We start from the raw sequence: 17,486 nt of genomic DNA, 5'->3' as shown, positions 1-17,486 counted from the left end.
TAGACCGAATTCGCAGGCGCGACGAAGAGTCAATTATATGGATGGACGGCGTATCCTCGGTAAAATGTTGAAATAAAAACTCAAATATAGGAATACTAGACGAACGTTCTTCGTTCTTTCCGTTCGCAAGATATTTCAAAGATTAACATGATTTGAGGGCCCGTACGAAGAGCGGAATCTTTCCCTATGCATTAAGTGCGGTCAAGAGGAAGAAAAAGGATAGAAAAAGGGAACAGGAAGGAAAAGAGAAAGAGGAGGAGGAGGAGGAGGAGGAGGAAGAGGAGGGTGAAGGAAGAGATGGTTTAAGAAGAAGGAAGGAGTTTTAAGAAGGAGCGCGTTGCAAGTAGAGTTGGAAGGAAAGCGAGAAAAGAAGAGGGAGAGGAAGATGAAGGTAAAATGGGAGGAACGATGAGGGTAGCTAGAGAGGGAGAACAGAAAGAGAGTGAGAGGGAGAGGGAGAGTGAGGTAGGGAGGGGAGAGAGGGTAGCAGGGACGAGCAGCGTCGCGGCGCGTCACGTCGAGAGAAAGAGAGAGAGAGAGAGAGAGAGTGAGAGGGTGGGAGGGAGGGAGGGAAAGAGTGAGAGCCGCCGTGGCTCAGGTTCGAGTCAGTCTGCGTTCGCCAGTCGTCGCGACGTCCTCGCGAAACCGTCGTCGATTCCCTCTCTTTGCGACTAGTTGGCCCTCCTCCTTCTCGTAGTCGTCATCTCGTCTATTTTACGCCTACATGCGTAATATATCTTAGAATTTTCAAATAATTTACGAGGCATTATTTACCACAAGTTCATACAATTTTTCGACGAACTTCTGATATAATAATTCTAATAAATTTTCTCTCGATTAAAATTCGTAAGAGAAAGTTCTTCGAGTGTTATTCGTTAAACGTTAATCGTTAACTCTATTTCTTTCTACGGGATAGTGTTTGAAGAAAACTACGTATAATAAATATATTTTTATTATTTTGATGTTTTGAAAGAAATCATTGCCGAGACTAAAAAAGATCTAGAAAGAAAAAGAAAAAGAGAGAGAGAGAAAGAGAGAGAGAGAGGGAGAGAGAGAGAGAAAGAAAGAGACAGTGATATCGGTGAGATATAAAAGAAAGTGAAGATATAATACCCATAAAAGGGAAAAGAGGAAGAGAGGAAAGACTTTTCTTTCACCGAAGATATAATATCGACTGTTTTCAAAAACTCTGCCCTCTAGATCGTTCCATTTTCTCTACATTTCTTTTTTATATATATATATATATATATATATATGTATTTATATATATATATATATATATACATATTCACCATCGACGACGTATAAACTTCCCTAGCTTTTACGCTCTTATCGTATTCGTATAAAAAAAGCGGTGACTTTTGAAGGAACTTCGGTAAGCGGAAACTCCTCGGATATACCGTGCACACGCTCTCTTTGAGAGCTTTTCCCGAGCATCCAAGAGTCAGTTCGATCGTTGCTCCATTCGAAGACGACGACGACGACGACGACGTCGACGTAGACGACGACGGATGGTTCCCCCGTTTTGATCTCCCATCGAAGATCCTGCTATCCCCTCTACACTTTCTGTAAGTAAACTTCGAAACGTATGAACTTGGTTGGTTCCGATACATTTTCCTTCTTCTTTCTTCTTGTTCTTTTCTTTCTTTTTTCTTTTTTCTTTTTTTTTTTTTTTTTTTCCGCGAACAATTTAATTAATGACATTCGGAGGAGAGAATTTTATTTTAAGGAAAAAAAAAAAAAAAGAAAAAGAAAAAACAAAACAAATTCGATCGAGCCGTTAAGTCCACGGAACCGTAAAAGAGAGTTCCCCCGCTAATTTTTCTTTTTCTCTTTTCTTTCCTTTTCTTTTCTTTTCTTTTCTTTTTTTCCCTCGGTTTTTTTTCCCTTCTTCTTTTTTTATTATTCTTTTCTTTTTTTCTCTTTCTTTTTTTTCTTTCTTTTTTTTTTTTTTTTTTTTTTTCTTCTTCCAACCATCAAAAAACAGTTAAAAATACGTTTTTCAATAAATAACGTTTCGACGAGTCGAACGAATCCTCGTGCTAATACCTTTAATCGAGGAGATTAATTCGCACGGAATTTCGCAGCTGCCGAATCGAACGGATTTATTATAGATTTCATGAGATACGTCTACCGATTCGATTTAACTCGAACGATCTCTCGTTATTAATTCCCGAGATATTTACGGCCGATGAACGTTGATAATAATTTCTAGCTCCGAAGGAATAAGAAGAGAGAGAGAGAGAGAGAGAGGGAGAGAGAGGGAGAGAGAGAGTGAGAGAGAGAGAGAGAGAAAAGAAAAACATTCATAGATCATTCTTGAGAAATTGTAAGGTTTTTCATTTTCTTTTCTTTTCTTTTTTTTTTTCTTCCTTTTTTTCCCCATGAAACGGTAATTCGCATCGTTCCTTTCCGCGTTGAACGATTGACCGTCGCTATACTACTCGACATTGGGAGATCGTAATTAAATTCTTTCATCGTTGCTAATGACTTTTGGCACTCGGCATTCGTCGGACACATATGTTATTTAAATTTAAACGCGACTTATTTATTAACGTCGTTGGAAAAGCATGTTGCATTTAGTAAAGTAGTAATCTACTATCTCGGCTCTCAATTATCGTTAATCTTCGAAAATATCATATTTTTTTTTCTGTATTTGGAACGATAAAGAAAAAAAAAGAAGAAACAAAGATAGATAGAGAGAGAGAGAGAGAGAGAGAGAGAGAGAGAGAGAGAGAGAGAGAGAGAGAGAGAGAGAGGGAGAGAGAGAGAGGGAGGGAGGGAGGGAGTTAAGAGAGAAGGGTTGGAAATATTTTTTCAATCAACTATCGATTAAAATGCTACCGGTGTTGATCGTAAATGCCGCATTAATGTTTCGCGGGATGTTAATGCGCGACCACGGAAATTATTTATTCAGCGAGCGTGCATTAACGAACCTTCGACCGTAAATTACCGAGCGTGCGATGCGACGGACTTATCTGCATCGATGACAACTCGGCCGCGCAATGCTACCTACCTACGAGCGTTTACGTGCCGATGGAGGCGCGTGCTAGTCGTGAAATGCAAGCGCATTAATAAAACATCGTGGCGGAATTGAAAATCGCACTGTGAAAAACTGCGGATTGTGGTCGATTGGCGGGGGATAAAGAAAATGGTGGAATAAAAAAAAAAAAAAAAAAAAAAAAAAGAAAGAGAGGGGAAAAAATAAAAGAGAAAAAGAGAAAGAGAGAGAGAGAGAGAGAGAGAGAGAGAGAGAGAGAGAGGGAGACGAAGTAGCGATTGGATCGTACGGAATGCGTTTTCGACGTTCATTTAACTTTAATTAAATATTAAATATTCCGTAGACGTGAAAATTACGGTAGGATTCGAGGATAGGAAATTTTCTGCTCCTTTTTCGGCTCGTCCCGTCTCCATAAAGCAGAGAGTAAGTAAAGCTGTGAGTGGATAGACCAGGCGAGAAGTAGGAGGATTAATTTGGCGATTATATTCACTGTAAATCAACTCCGGCGCTACCGCTCGGCGAATTTCACAATTTAATCTTCGGCGACACTCGCGCGATACGTTGTCGTTGTCGTCGTCGTCGTCGGCAACGCAGACGCAGACGCCGACGACGACGACGACGACGACGACGACGACGAGAACGAGGACGAGGACGACGAGGACGATGAGGACGACGATGACGACGAGAACGACGACGCTGAACGACGACGTTGAACGTTAAGTCTCTTTAAGCACGCACGAAACATTTTCTCACGAAATCTGCTACGGCCAGGCCAAAAGTTAACGTTAAACTCGAGAATGCATGGTATATCCTAGTTTTCGAGTAAATTAGCAAAAGAGAGAAAGAGAGAGAGAGAGAGAGAGAAAGACTAAGAGAGAAAGAGGGAGATATAAACCCGACGAAGACAGTTCTTAGTTTCTACAGACCTTCGTGTGTACTGTACGCGTTTCAAAGTTCAAGATTTATGCGAAGCACCGTTGTAACCGCACCTGTATGGAGTTTCACGAGTTGTCTGACAGCGTAGATTGAAAAAAATGCTCTCCCGTAGTTTTTTTCTCCTTCCGCATTCTCTCGATCCGCCGACAAATTACTAAAGTCATGCTATTTCGTGTTAATCTCTGAGATTTCCCATTACACGTTGTCCCACCGAACGAAATATTTTGATTGAATTAAATCAAGGCTCTTCATTGGGATTAAAAGTTACAATGACTTTTTAAGATTGTACGAGAGGGTGAGTGTCAAAAAGGGAGAGAGAAAGAAAATGAAAAATCCTTTCTCATCGTTTCTTCTTCTTCTTCTTCTTCTTCTTCTTGGTCGTCATCGTCGTATTCAAGGTACGATTCTTTCCTTCCCGGCGGGGAATGCAGGTCGCTTTACTTCTGACGAGCGTATATTTTCCAATATCTTCTTGAATGGAACATCCAATCGAAGTGCGCCTTTTAACTGCATGAAACATTGGAGGCAACTCTTTCCGTATTCGCCTTTCAGCTTCGTCTAGCGTTTTGAAAGAGCTGTAGACTTTTGTATGGTGTTTCCGCATTTCTTAAAAAAAAAAAAAAAAAAAAAAAAAAAAGAAAGAAAGAAAGATAGAAGGAAAGAAAAAAAAATCCCCATATTTTACTCGAACGTCTAATATAAATAGATCGATGCATCACACTCCGATATCAAACGATCGGTACACGTACGTTTTTACCCTTTACACGCTTATTTCGAAATGCAACGTTTAAATTTTATGGTGAAAAAAAGACAAAAAAAAAAAAAAAAAAAAAAAAAAAGAACGTATAAGAATAAGTCTTTCATTTTATTATCCTTTTGAATCTTCGAAATATTCAAAATATGATGTAAATTCATCTGACAAAACTACGTCTCATATCATCCCCCTTCGAAAACATTCAACATTCTACATTACTACATTCCGCGGTCTCTTTTGTGCGTGGAGCCCGATAATGAAACAAAAACATTGATAACCATACGGGGATATATTACCACGTCGAATATTATTCCGAATTTACGTCCGCACAGGCGGAACCATTGTATTAGATTAATCGCTTATTAAATCACGATAAATATTTCACGAATATCCCGGTTGAAGAGAGGCCGTTCGGCCACATTTGCAAACTGCATTCTTGGTTAATGGCCATTGTGAAGGTGCACCGTTGGTTCATGCGCGGCATCCGTTCGTGTCAACGTAAATATTTTCATTACGACTTTCTCTTCCGCCCCCTCCCCCTTCTCTCTCTCTCTTTTTCTGATCCCTCTTTCCTTTTTTTGGGATGAAATTTTTTTTAATCAACGTCATAGGAAATAAAAAAAATATACGCGCAATGTTTGTTATATTATATTTTATTAATGATAGAAAAGTGATCGTTCGTCGATAATATTTATAGAATTTTACTCGAAGATATTTATTTCATGAACGTCATTTTCGATCGGATACACTTTCGAAACGGGATTATCGTTTTCTATTGTTAATATTTAATAGTTAAAATCGAATTATATCCTTGGAAAAATTAATAAATCGATTGTACGACAGAAAGGATTTTAATATTCGTTTGCGATAGGATTACGAGAAAAGAATATGGTAAAATACGTATGTATTTTAGAGAGAGTAAGAGAGAGAAAAGAAAGAAAGAAAAGTCGAACGAATGTAGACAGGGGGGGGGGAGGGAGGGAAAGAGGGGAGTGGGATATCTTTAAAGCGAGCTATTAGCTTGGTAACGGAGACGCTAAAATGATGTTCTCTGTTCTGTCGTTCGGTGCTATTGCAAAAAGCGATACGTTTGAATCGAAATGATCCATTGTACCGATTCTATACGAGGGAGTTACGTAGAGCAAGCATGGTTTCGATGTAAATGCCTCTGGTGGTCGACTACGTACTTCGTAATTTCGCTACGGCGAATACCAATATCGGGGTCCGAGCAACGAAATTTTCGCCGTTACGATTTCATCCTTTATCCTTGCTACCGTGATGTCGAGTAATCGTCAAAGAGAGAGGGGGGACAGAGAGAGAGAGAGAAAGAGAGAGAGAAAATAGAGAGAGAGAGAGAGAGAGAGAGAGAGAGAGAGAGAGAGAGAAAGAGAGAACCTTTTCTACGTGATATGAACAACTCGAGAAAATTGCAATGGAACACTATTAACGTTCGAGAGAGAGAGAGAGAGAGAGAGAGAGAGAGAGAGAGAGAGAGAGAGAGTCAGTATGGTTACGCTAAATATTATTACACAGGCCGCATTGCATCGGTTATAATAAGTTGGAATATTAAAAGGAATCCAACGTAGACCATTTGAGAATTTTTCATAACAAGGGTTGTTTCTTTTATATCAATTATTCCAAGTGTCGTACTAAGCAAACACGCGTTATAAGCGTTAGAAAAAAAAAAAAAAACACCTTGCTTACTACCAACGTTCTTTCATTTTTCAAGGTCATAAGTAATGAATACCGTCAGTTTATTTCACCCTCGTTTCTTCTCGTATTCCAACGAAATATAATGCGTCGGTGGATACGTAAATCGTCCGCGACACGCGTATATATTTACAAGGGAAGGGATGGAGGAGGGTGAGGATGGGAGGGATACGAAAAAGTCGCAGAACGCATGTGACTCGTGGGACGAAAGAACGCATTAAGGGGTAGCTACCCCCTTCTTTCCTTCTCTTCCTTTCTCTCTCTCTCTCTCTCTTTCTCTCACTCTATGTTTCATCACAGTCGTGATTTCGTGCTCATGAAGATTTCTAAAAAAAAAAAAAAAATAAGAAAGAGAAAAGAAAAAGAAAAAGAGGAAAGAGAGAAAAGGGATAGGAGAACGGGGGTGATAAAAAAAAAATAGAGAAGAATAATAATTGCCGTTGGTCGATTTTTGTTGGTGTAAAGAATAGGGTGGATCAATTCGGTGACAGTTTACCACTGGCTGGAGACTCTAATTTTACGGTTGCAATTTAACACGTTACACACATTATCGGTCCCAAACCGACGGACTGCGGAAAGTTGCGATAAACATATGTGGAAATTCACGCGGCGTTCATGCTTGCGGACATGAAAGCGAGAGAACAAATGAAAGAGAGAAAGGGAGAGAGAGAGAAAGAGAGAGAGAAAGAGAGAATCAGAATATCTACATAGGTTCATCGTTATACATGAGCGAGCGAGAGAAAGAGAGAAAACCGAAAACCCAGAGGAATTTCAAGCTGCGCGAAAAATAGGACTCCAGAGTCCTCTTAGCATGTCCAACTTACGAGCGCCGTTACCGATACATTCCGCATAACGACGGATCCACGAGGAAAATCTTTCGATCGAGAGAGTCCCCCTCTTACCCTCCCTTACGTAAGATCGTCGACAATTCTTTTTTATTATTATTATATTTTTTTTTTATTAACATGATCGAGTGTTCTCCTTTTCGATCAATTCGATCATATTATTCAAACAAAATAATATTTCTCTCATCGATTCGTCGTATTTGTTATATGTAAGTTTTTTTATAATTTTTTGAAGACTTTTTTTGAAAGAAAAAAAAAAAAAAAAAAAAAAAAAGAAAAAAAAGAAAAGAAAAAGAAACGAAAAGAAGAGAAGACAAAAAAAATTGAAAATTGTCAAGGTATTAGGACAATTTTTTATATCGACCTTATCTATCGATTCTTTTATACGTCGAACGAAATATCTTATCGGTCGTAAGGGATAGCGTGTAACATCCGTTAATTAAAATAGTACGCATAGATACTATCGCTGGAGTTTAATTGGAGGTCGAAGGAATATTGATTCTAAATAATAAATTTGCCGTGGAACGTGAAATGCTCTCAACTAGGTTGTTATACGGTAGAAAGAGAAAAAGCCTCGATTCTCCCGTGTAACGAACTATTGGGAATTATTAGCGTGATTTAATAATGGATCCGTCGAAATTGTACGTTCGTGAAAATCACTGAATTATAAAATTATCGAACGACACGTATAGCTAACTACGATGAAGCCTATGTGCTTCTCACAATCAGTATGAAAGAGAAATTATTCAAAAACAAAAAGGGAAAGAGAGAGTGAGAGAGAGAGAGAGAGAGAGAGAGAGAGAATGAAAGAGAGAGACAGAGAGAAAGAGAAAGAGTGTATGATGTATTCTAGTAAACTACACGTTTTAATCGACGTTATACGCGTATGGAAAATATGAAAAAGGAAAAAAAAAATACGAAAGTAGCAGGAAAGTGCAGATATATATATATATATATATATTTATATAATCGAACTGAAAAATACCTGAAAATAGTTGAATTATACTCATGTTTTCGCGGAGATACGTGATACGAGTAGAGTCAATAAACCGATTATAAAGTAGATCCACAGTAGAGCACGTCAAGGATGCATCTGTGATGATTTTTTTTTTCTTTTTTTTTTTTTTATGGCCATTGAAACAAACGATAGTAAATAACCAGGAGCGTTTCTTTTTTTTTTCTTTTTTTTTTTTTTTTTTTTTCATTTTTCATATCAACTCTTTTTTTTTCTCCTTTATTAATCGCTCGAAAATGCGAGATATGGCGGTGGGAAGCGAGGAATTTTGTATATATGATTTGTAAGTGATATAAATATGAATAATATAAACGCGATGCTTTTCTGTGGAGGGGAGTGGTGAAGGGTGGAAGGACGAGGGAGGGGTACTGCTTGATATCATTGCGACGCGAAAGCACGCATGTATCATGAAAACGATGCCGCTGTATTTTTATTATTCGACGAAGTAATTCATGGAAACGCGAATAATACAAACCGTATAGGCACCGGTGCGGCAATAAATTCTTCCTACGCTTTACAACGTAGCGAAAACATCGACGTTGTTTCGAACCGTAGAGGTGAGCATATTTTTCCTCTGGGAGAGTAGAGAATCCACGTCTTGAAATTTTCTTGGCACTTTGTAATAGCCGAGGATTAATCTTCACGTTCTTTAAAAGGAATTTATTACTGACGGTTGATAACGTACGGGGGTCAGGGGCAGGGTCGCACGGCTTCATCTGTCGAATTTTAATAGACAATAGTCTTTTACGTTTATCTTCATTAATTAAAATTAATAAATTTACAGAAAGTGTAATCAATACTTTTTCTCTTTCTCTCTCTATCTCTCTCTCTCTCTCTCTCTGTCTCTCTCGTTTTCTCTTTAAATTTCCCTCGTAAAAAATGTTACCGTTTACTTCGGACTCGTTAAAAGTAAACAACGTTGAGATTTTCTCTTCTTTCACAGGAAAAGGTGCCTTTCCTTTTGCTTACTTACAGTTTAAACGGTACGTATTCACGGGCCGTACGGATTCACGACGATCAACTAGAGTCGATTCTACGTCGCGATCGTTGAGAAAGCTGGCTAGCTAGCTAGCTAGTAAGCAAGCAAGCAAGCAAGCACAGGGTGTAAGTTAAAGCCATGCTGGAACGAGGGTGGGAACGTCACAGGGAGGAACTTGTATGGAAGGGTAGACGGGAAGAGAGGTGGCTTCGCCCGATTTTACGCAATGCATTTTAATCGCAAGTTTAACGTTACGACGGGACTCTTGGACGGAGAAGGGTCGTTTCGAGAATCGACTTCATACTGTCGTTTCACAGCCAAGAGAGAAAGAGAGAGAGAGAGAGAGAGAGAGAGAAGAAAAGGTTTATTCGACGACCGATGTGCTTCAACCACCGTACGATTCTCGCCCTCTCGATTCAGGGTCAGGACCCTTTTTCTTCAGTACCATATTTTTTTTCCCCTTTCTTTTTCTTTTTTTCTTTTTTCTTTTTTCTTTTTCTTTTTTTTTTTTTTAACTCACTTTTGCGTTGTCAGACCTTCGAATACATTCGACTTTATGCTAATTACGATCGAACGGGAAATCTTTTCGGGTCGATAAGCTCGAAATAAATTCTGTCGAGAGGTGCGATTATCGATCTCTCTCTCTCTCTCTCTCTCTCTCTCTGTTTCTCTCTTTTTCTTTCTTTTATCTCTAGGCTATTTTCCATTATTTCTTCTTCTTTCATACCACGAATTCAGGACGAGTTTCTTCTATTCGACGTTGGCAAAGTTTCAACTCGAACGCGTTCGAACGCGCACGACGACTATTTTGAGAATTTTCCTAGTTATGAAAATCCTCAAGGAGAAACAATTTTGTTATTTCCTACGATACGTTATCGATTTGATTTGCCCAAGTTAAGGGATTTACTTTAGTTTCTAGGACGCCCGATAAAAAAGGACTAACATCTTCCAACATCTTCCGGAGGTAGCCACGTACATATATGTAACATAAGTCGTCCGCGCCTTTTCTCACTTCTCTTTTTCCACATTGTCGCGAGATCTCCATTCGCTCCTCATAATTAAAGTCTCCCGACATGGAGTATTTTCTATTAACATTCCTGGCTAACTCGGCATACTCAAAATGAACGAAAGCCATTGCGGTATGTTGCACGTGCTGGCATGGCACACTTCTGGGCAACGGGAATGTCACGAGCCGGATCTATCTCACCCTCTCTAACCCCTTTTACTTCTCTTATCGTCCACTACATTCTCGAATGGAATACCTAATCTTCTCTAGCGATAACTCTTAAAGTTTTGTCTTCGAGTATTCGCTTATATCTAAACTCTAAGGAAAAATTAAATTACTTCTTCTTTTTCTTTACTTTCTCACATGTCTCTCGGTTTTAAGTGCGAGCCGCGTAAAAAAGGAAAAAAAGAAAAACTATGCAATGACGTTCGTTATTATGATATCGATCGTAGCACGTATGAATTTAAAACGGTGTCACGAATGGAATAATTAAGAGCTTGGGTCGTCAAACAAAATGCTACGTTGCGAAATCCGTTCTTGCCACAATTGTTCGCGTCACAACTGGCCAAATTTGCGAATAAGCAGGATCTTGCATTTGTCTTTGATATGAATATTAGTAATATCGGTAAAGTGATTTGCGTGTAACTTTGATCGAACGTTAAGGATGTGTCATTTCTTGTGTTAAGGATCAAATTTAACACACGTCATGCTATTCTTATCTTGGTAACTTGTAAATTTAGAAGCATACGCAATCCAGAGATACGTAAGTAAAAGTTTAACCTTTTCTTCTCGCACCAAAGTTTCTTTTGAAAATGTCACTTGTAAAGAGAAAGACAGACAGACAGAGAGACAGAGAAAAAGAGAGAAAGAGAGAGAGAGTAGTAACTTACCAAGTTCGTGGCTGTTAACACGTACACGTTACCAGTGCCTATGCATCGTGATAGAGCGAAAAAGAAAGTTTATTTCGAGCGCTATCGAAGAAACGGGAGACTAACGTGGCGACCATAATCGCGCGTACGTGCGATCTTAAATACTTTTCAAGTCGTGCCGACGGTGCGAGTAATCGTCCGCGGAAATTAGATATTCCAGGACGATGAAACGGAAGATCTGAGTTTCTCGCGGATAGGATCCCCTATCTCTTAACCGGTCTTGGCGATGAGAATGGCATGGCCTGGATAGAAGGTAACTATTCAAGAGAAGTAGAGATGTGTGATATTCGCGTTAAGTAAAACTCCGCTTTTTATAGGGAAACTATAGGGAAAGCATGTAGGTAAGTGGTATAACTATAATCCAGGATGATCTAGCTTAATTTAAAGTCCGTTCGAACTTTTCCACCAGTAGCAACAGCACCAGCAACATCAGTACCTCTACCACCATCAACATCACACAACCACCACTTGCTGCCGTTGCTTACCGAAGTGGATTGGTTATTATCAAATTCGTTTTGAATAAACGAAATAATGAATTCAATGGCCGAGAAGCTGAATAAATTTTCCAATGTGCTACGGCACCCCGCTATTATTTATATACTATTTGCATTGGGCTTTGTTGGCTCGATTATTATTTATTTACATGAGAGAATAATTATATCAAAGGCTTCGGTTATCGCGATCGTTTCTCCGAACACCTCCCCCTCAAACCCCGTCCCCATCCCCATTCCCATCCGCCACCTCATTTTATACATGTGTGTTGACGGTAGAAAGCTATGAGTTCGTAAAATGGTACACTGTTCCGCGATGGTTAATAAACTCGAGATGATCTATGTTCTTGGAATCTCCCATAGCTCTTCGATTCTCTCGAATCGAACTTCTCTCTCTCTCTCTCTCTCTCTCTCTCTCTCTCTCTCTCTCTCTCTCTTTCTCTCTCCTCCCCCACTCGCCCACCCTCAAAGTCACGATTACAAAGGATCTTATGGACGAGGAAGACGATTAATCTTTACCGGAGAGTCGCGTTTACGTAACAATAGATATATTATCTCGGAGAGAGTAGTCGGTACGCTCGAAACGATCTCAGGAAGTCTATTATACTTCTGCCAGGGTTGCCTCCCTCGCTAATTAATCACACGGTAGAATGATTAAAAACTGGTTAACATGGGCCAGGATGGGGAGGGGAGCGGCAGCGGCGATGGCAAGTGGGTAACATTCGAGTGCTGCTTCCTCGGCTATCATCCGTGAAAGAAGAACGAACGTTCAGGGAGAGTTCGCAACGAGGAGAGTTCGCAACAAAGCCCTTTGTATAGTGTACGATGTGTTGTATCATGCTAGTAGGGATCGTACGTAGGAGTCCGAGTACTAATCGTTCGAGTCGTAATGCGAGCTATGGATAATGCTCAATCGGATGCGCTAAGATATAGCCTTCGTTGTCTTCTAACCTGTCAGGAGGATCCCTTCTGATTACTTTCGACGAGTTTCAATGCGAAAAAAGAAAATAGAAGCAAGGAGAAATAAAGAATGATTACTTTGTCCTGGACAATTAGTATTTGCCGTTAGGATATGTGTAGAAATGTAGAGATAAGGGAAGAAACAACGCGTTATCTTTCATATCGGTTAATCATTAATTTGATCGCTTCTTCTTTGATTTAATTTTATTAACGTATCTTCATTCTATCACATATATATATATATATATATATATTTTTTTTTTTTTATACATATATATATATATTTATTTATTTATTTATATATTTATATATTTATAACGTATCATCATTTTATTTTTTCATTTTATTATTATATATACTTAGCGCATCCGATGAAACATTATCCATAGTATGGGATCAAATTTATGCTACGTATTATTGAGATTAAATGGATGAAAACTGTTTATAATAAACTTAAAAGAGAATGCTTTTAAAGATATTTATGATTTATTTCTATTCGTCGAAATAGCAATTGTCGAACTTTATATTTTTTTTTCTCTTTTTCGTTTCTTTTTTTTTTTTTTTTTGTTTTTAATTTTATATAAACTGTTTTCATGTATCATTTGGCCTCAATAATACGTAATATAAGTTCATACTTTTTGGACACCCTATATATATGTATAGATTGTTTTTATGGTGATATGTCATGCTATACGTTGTTTTCACGCTGATTTATTATACAAACACACACACACACACACACACACACATATGCATATACATACATATATATATATATATATATTGTTGTTGTTGTTGTTGTTGTTTTCACACTGATTTATTTATATTTCGCATAATTCCGATTGATCGTATTATCCGTCGGCTAATTCGAATTTACGCAGGCGATTAATTGCGTTTTAACGTTTCGTTTGAAGTTAATATAAAAGGCATATATAAAGCTTAATTGAATTTTCTTTCTACCGTGACGTTTCATTCTTTTTTGTTTTCGTTAATGACATCTATCTTCGTTTTCCATCGTTTTATTTAATTTCGATTTCACGCCGAACAGGGATTTTAAACGGCGGAAGAACTTTTTGCGTAACATGCACATTTCCCACTTGGATACCTACCTTTCGTTCCTGTCGACGTAAATTCGATTCGTCGTTGAAAACGAGCTTGGCTCTTTTGGTAAGTGCCTCTCTTCTCAACGCGTTCAGTGATACGAACGGCGCGTAAGGAGACACCCCTTGAAAATGGCGAGACCGTGATCGCGCGTCTCGATTATCTGCCTTGAAGGCTTTGCGGAATAGTGGACCGAGATTCCATCTAAACAAATCGTTTTAAAAACCAACCAACCAACTTACCTACCTGCATACCTACTTGTCACTCTTTCGATTATCACTTAACAGGTCGTTTTTCAAAGCCTCCCGACGGATTTCTATCTTCTTTTCATCGAAATTTAACGTCAACAGAACTTTCCGTCGACTTTGTTCCTTATTTCTATATATATATATATATATATATGAAAGAAAAAAAAGAAAAAAAACCACACATTCATTTTATTTAACATTAAGGATAATTTTTCTTGGCAAGATGAGAAATGGCACGAAAAATAATAATTTTCAAGATATTTTCGATATATTCTTTTTTCTCTCTCTCTCTCTCTCTCTCTCTCTCTCTCTCTCTCTTTACCCTTTTATCGCGCGTGAGACGTACGTGCAAAACTATTTTTCTACCTTTTTCTTTTTCTTTTCTTTTTTCTTTTCTTTCTATTTTTAAGAACAAAAGCGACTCGCGACAAAAACTTGATGCAACGAGGGTCATTCCTTTAACGAGTCGTCGTTAAAGAGGAGTGAAACGTCGTTAAGCCGTCGTTTGAAAATTTATTAAGGACTTACATCGTTGTGAACACATTTACACCTTTTTCCACTACTTAGGGTTCGATTGGAAGAAAGCAAGGACGATTTTTTCATTTTCAGTGTCGCTCGTCTTGGGGGGAAAAAGCGATGGCATGATAAAAATCTTTTGAAAAATGTGAACGTACGAATAAGTAGAAGTGCATTCGCGCTTTAAAGAGGATTTGCGAACTGAAATGAAAGTTCCTACGGATAGTTTCTTAGGGATTTTCTCGCTGATAGATCTTTCGCGGGTTGATAAAAGTTTCAGATCTTGGATGATCGGCGATTCCTAAAATTTCTCAGATGTAAGAAATCTTTTTCGGGATACCCCTACTAGCGACGCTAGTGGCACCCTTCCCCCGTGTCGAGATCAATTACGGCAAAAAAAAAAAAAAAGAAAAGAAAAAAAAAAGAACAAGAGAAAAAAAAAGAAAAAAAAAAGAGACGACAATCGTTATTGGGTTCGCGAAAAGTTTCCTTTCGAAATCGCTTTTAAACTGGCGTGCCAAGTGCACACCGGGGCCTCGATTATTAATCTTCTTCTTCTTTTGCGTTATGCCAGGCCGTGGAACTAACTTATTTTTTTTTCCCCCCCCTTTCTTTCTTTCTTTTTCCTTTTTTTTTTCTCTTTTTTTTCTTTTTTCTTTCTTTTCTTTTCTTTTTTTTTTTTTTTTTTTTTTTTCTCCATAGCCATGCATGCAATCGGTCGGACGTGTCCAATAGGAAGAATCTCCTACCACGGATTTACCTTGATTTCTTTTTCAAAGCTCGACGAAGACGAGCTCATTTCGAACGAATGTCCTAGACAGTTGGAAATTGGACAATGTGTCCCTCTTGGTTTAGACGGATCTTCCCAACGTTATATTTCAACCCAATCTTTCTTAAGATCTCGACACATCTCGTTAAAATATCCGATCGTTTGTTTCACTAGACGAAATGGAATCAGGATGTTGCATCAAGAATCAGAAAAATCATTTGAAATTTTTTCGATTGACTTTAATCTCTATTAAAAAATGGACAAAATTTTTCGCCTCTTTAATTTCTTGATTACTTTTGACGGCTAAATGCTTTTAATAAAATATCCACTTGCAATATCGTAGGCACTTAAAAGGTGCTTAAAAAAAATTGATATTATGTTACTGTAAGCGCCTATAATTGCATAATCTACTTTAATACTTTATTAAATTATGAAATACATTGTGAAAAAGAGCTTAAAGTTTATTGTTGAATTTCTAGTATGTATGGTAACGTATACAAAATACGAATAAATAAATAATATTGATATAACGTAATTGAACTTAATATTTTAATTCTTTTCGATATAATTATTTAGAAATGCACGGATAAGGAAAAAAAGTTTAATTATTTTTTGATATAAGTTGCGATATAATTATTAAACGGTTTAATATGACACGGCTACTTTCACGATATAATATCGTTCGTACGGTTTCGTCGTAATGATCCATTGTAAGTAAACGTTGTTGTTTACGTTGTTGTTTACGTTGTTGTTACGTTGATTTGTCGTAAGAGATAATTGTCGGTAGAACCGATATAAGCGAGGTTCTGTATCCTTTGGAAAAAGGAATTTTCTTTAGGGCGAAGGATGTTTTGTCGCGCAAAGCGAGTAAAACTGAGTAAAAAAGGAAGGACAAGAAGAGGCGTGCAAGTTACACCGCAGACGATGATTCGGTACACACTCGCGCCCGACCGCCCGACCGCCCGAAGCCCGCTCGCCCGCTCGCCCGCTCGCCCGCTCGCCCGCTCGCCCATGTACCTTTGCGATTCAATTTTCATGGTGTTTACACTAAGCAAGTCACTACCGATAATGACTTGAACAAGTTTCTTGCACAATTTTCTTGCGCCAGGAAAGCCAACTTCGAGGGTAAATGCAGCCTGTGTGACGTAAAGAAGCTAACGCACGCGAAAACTTCTTAGTAGTTGCAGTTTTAGCGAGTGCGAACGACTTTCCTTACCTATGGACGTTCATAGAAGTTCGCACAAACACATTTTTGTTCCCGCGAGATTATAACTTAGGAGTTTTCGTCTCTCCCCGTCTGCGCTTCGGGCCCTTCTCTCGTTCTTTCGTTTATTTAATTGGACGTTTTAGAGGGAAAAAAAGGAAAAAGAAAAAAAAAAGAAAAGAAGAATGAAAGAAAAAAGAAAGAAAGAAAAAACGCGAGAGTACAAACGATCGACGGAAATATACGATGGGGAAAAATGAAGTAGTACCTGGTACAACTACGTACGAGACCTATATACGATCTTTTCAAGGATAAATTAGAATGAAAGAAAAGTTCTCGGGAAAAAGATTGAGGGGAAAGGAAATGGTTCTATTGTTGCACGTCAGTAACTTGATTATTAATATTCCATTGTCGTTATAACAACGTAACGCATGCATTAAAGATCACATTGATCCTCCCTATTTCTGCATATTTATGAAGTCAACGATGTTATCGATTTATGAGCTCGTACGAGTCCTTCCCCCTTCTCTCTCCCTCCTCCTCCTTCCATGTACCCATCCATGTAGCCTCATACATAGTATAGCATTTGTTGCTTCGTTAATGATCCTGAGTAGCAAAATGAAAAAAGAAAAGTCAAAAAGGCAAAGATTGAAAACTCAAGTTCGATTAAAAATGTAATACAATCAGCGTGTTCTCTAGAGGTAACCGATCAATTTTTTATGCAAATTTTTTCGATTCAATTGCTTTTTCAAATGATTGGGTTGAGTATTGCTATGTAAGGACAGAAAGAGAGAGATAGAGAGAGAGAAAGAGAGAGGTAGAGAGAGAGAGAGAGAGAGAGAGAGAGTAGTAGCGAGAAGGTACGAGGAGTAGAGAATATAATTAGAACGAGAACGGTCGAGATAAATATGCTACGAAAAATCTATTCCCGCGTAAATATCGCTTCGTGTTACTCATCCATGAGTAGGAGGCGATGGAGGTGGAGGTGGAGGTGGAGGTTGAGACTATCCCAACGACGATAA

At 38.4% G+C, this 17,486-nt stretch overlaps 1 protein-coding gene across 4 annotated transcripts in view; it reads left to right on the top strand.

Annotated features, from left to right (window-relative positions):
• The first annotated feature begins 602 nt into the window (after positions 1–602).
• LOC124957032 overlaps positions 603–17,486 on the top strand; it is a 271,790-nt gene continuing 254,906 nt past the window's right edge. For 2 of the 4 annotated variants that reach the window (XM_047513626.1, XM_047513625.1), the window contains exon 1: positions 604–1,568. The gene's annotated coding sequence lies outside the window, so the exon portion shown is untranslated. Of the gene's footprint in view, positions 1,569–17,486 lie in introns of all 4 variants that reach the window. The other 2 variants (XM_047513624.1, XM_047513623.1) reach the window with 2 other exon arrangements.

Source organism: Vespa velutina, chromosome 24, assembly GCF_912470025.1.
Source record: "Vespa velutina chromosome 24, iVesVel2.1, whole genome shotgun sequence".
Classification (NCBI taxonomy): Eukaryota; Metazoa; Arthropoda; class Insecta; order Hymenoptera; family Vespidae; genus Vespa; species Vespa velutina.
The sequence above is the reverse complement of the archived record's forward strand: the minus strand, read 5'-3'. Positions and strand labels throughout refer to the sequence as shown.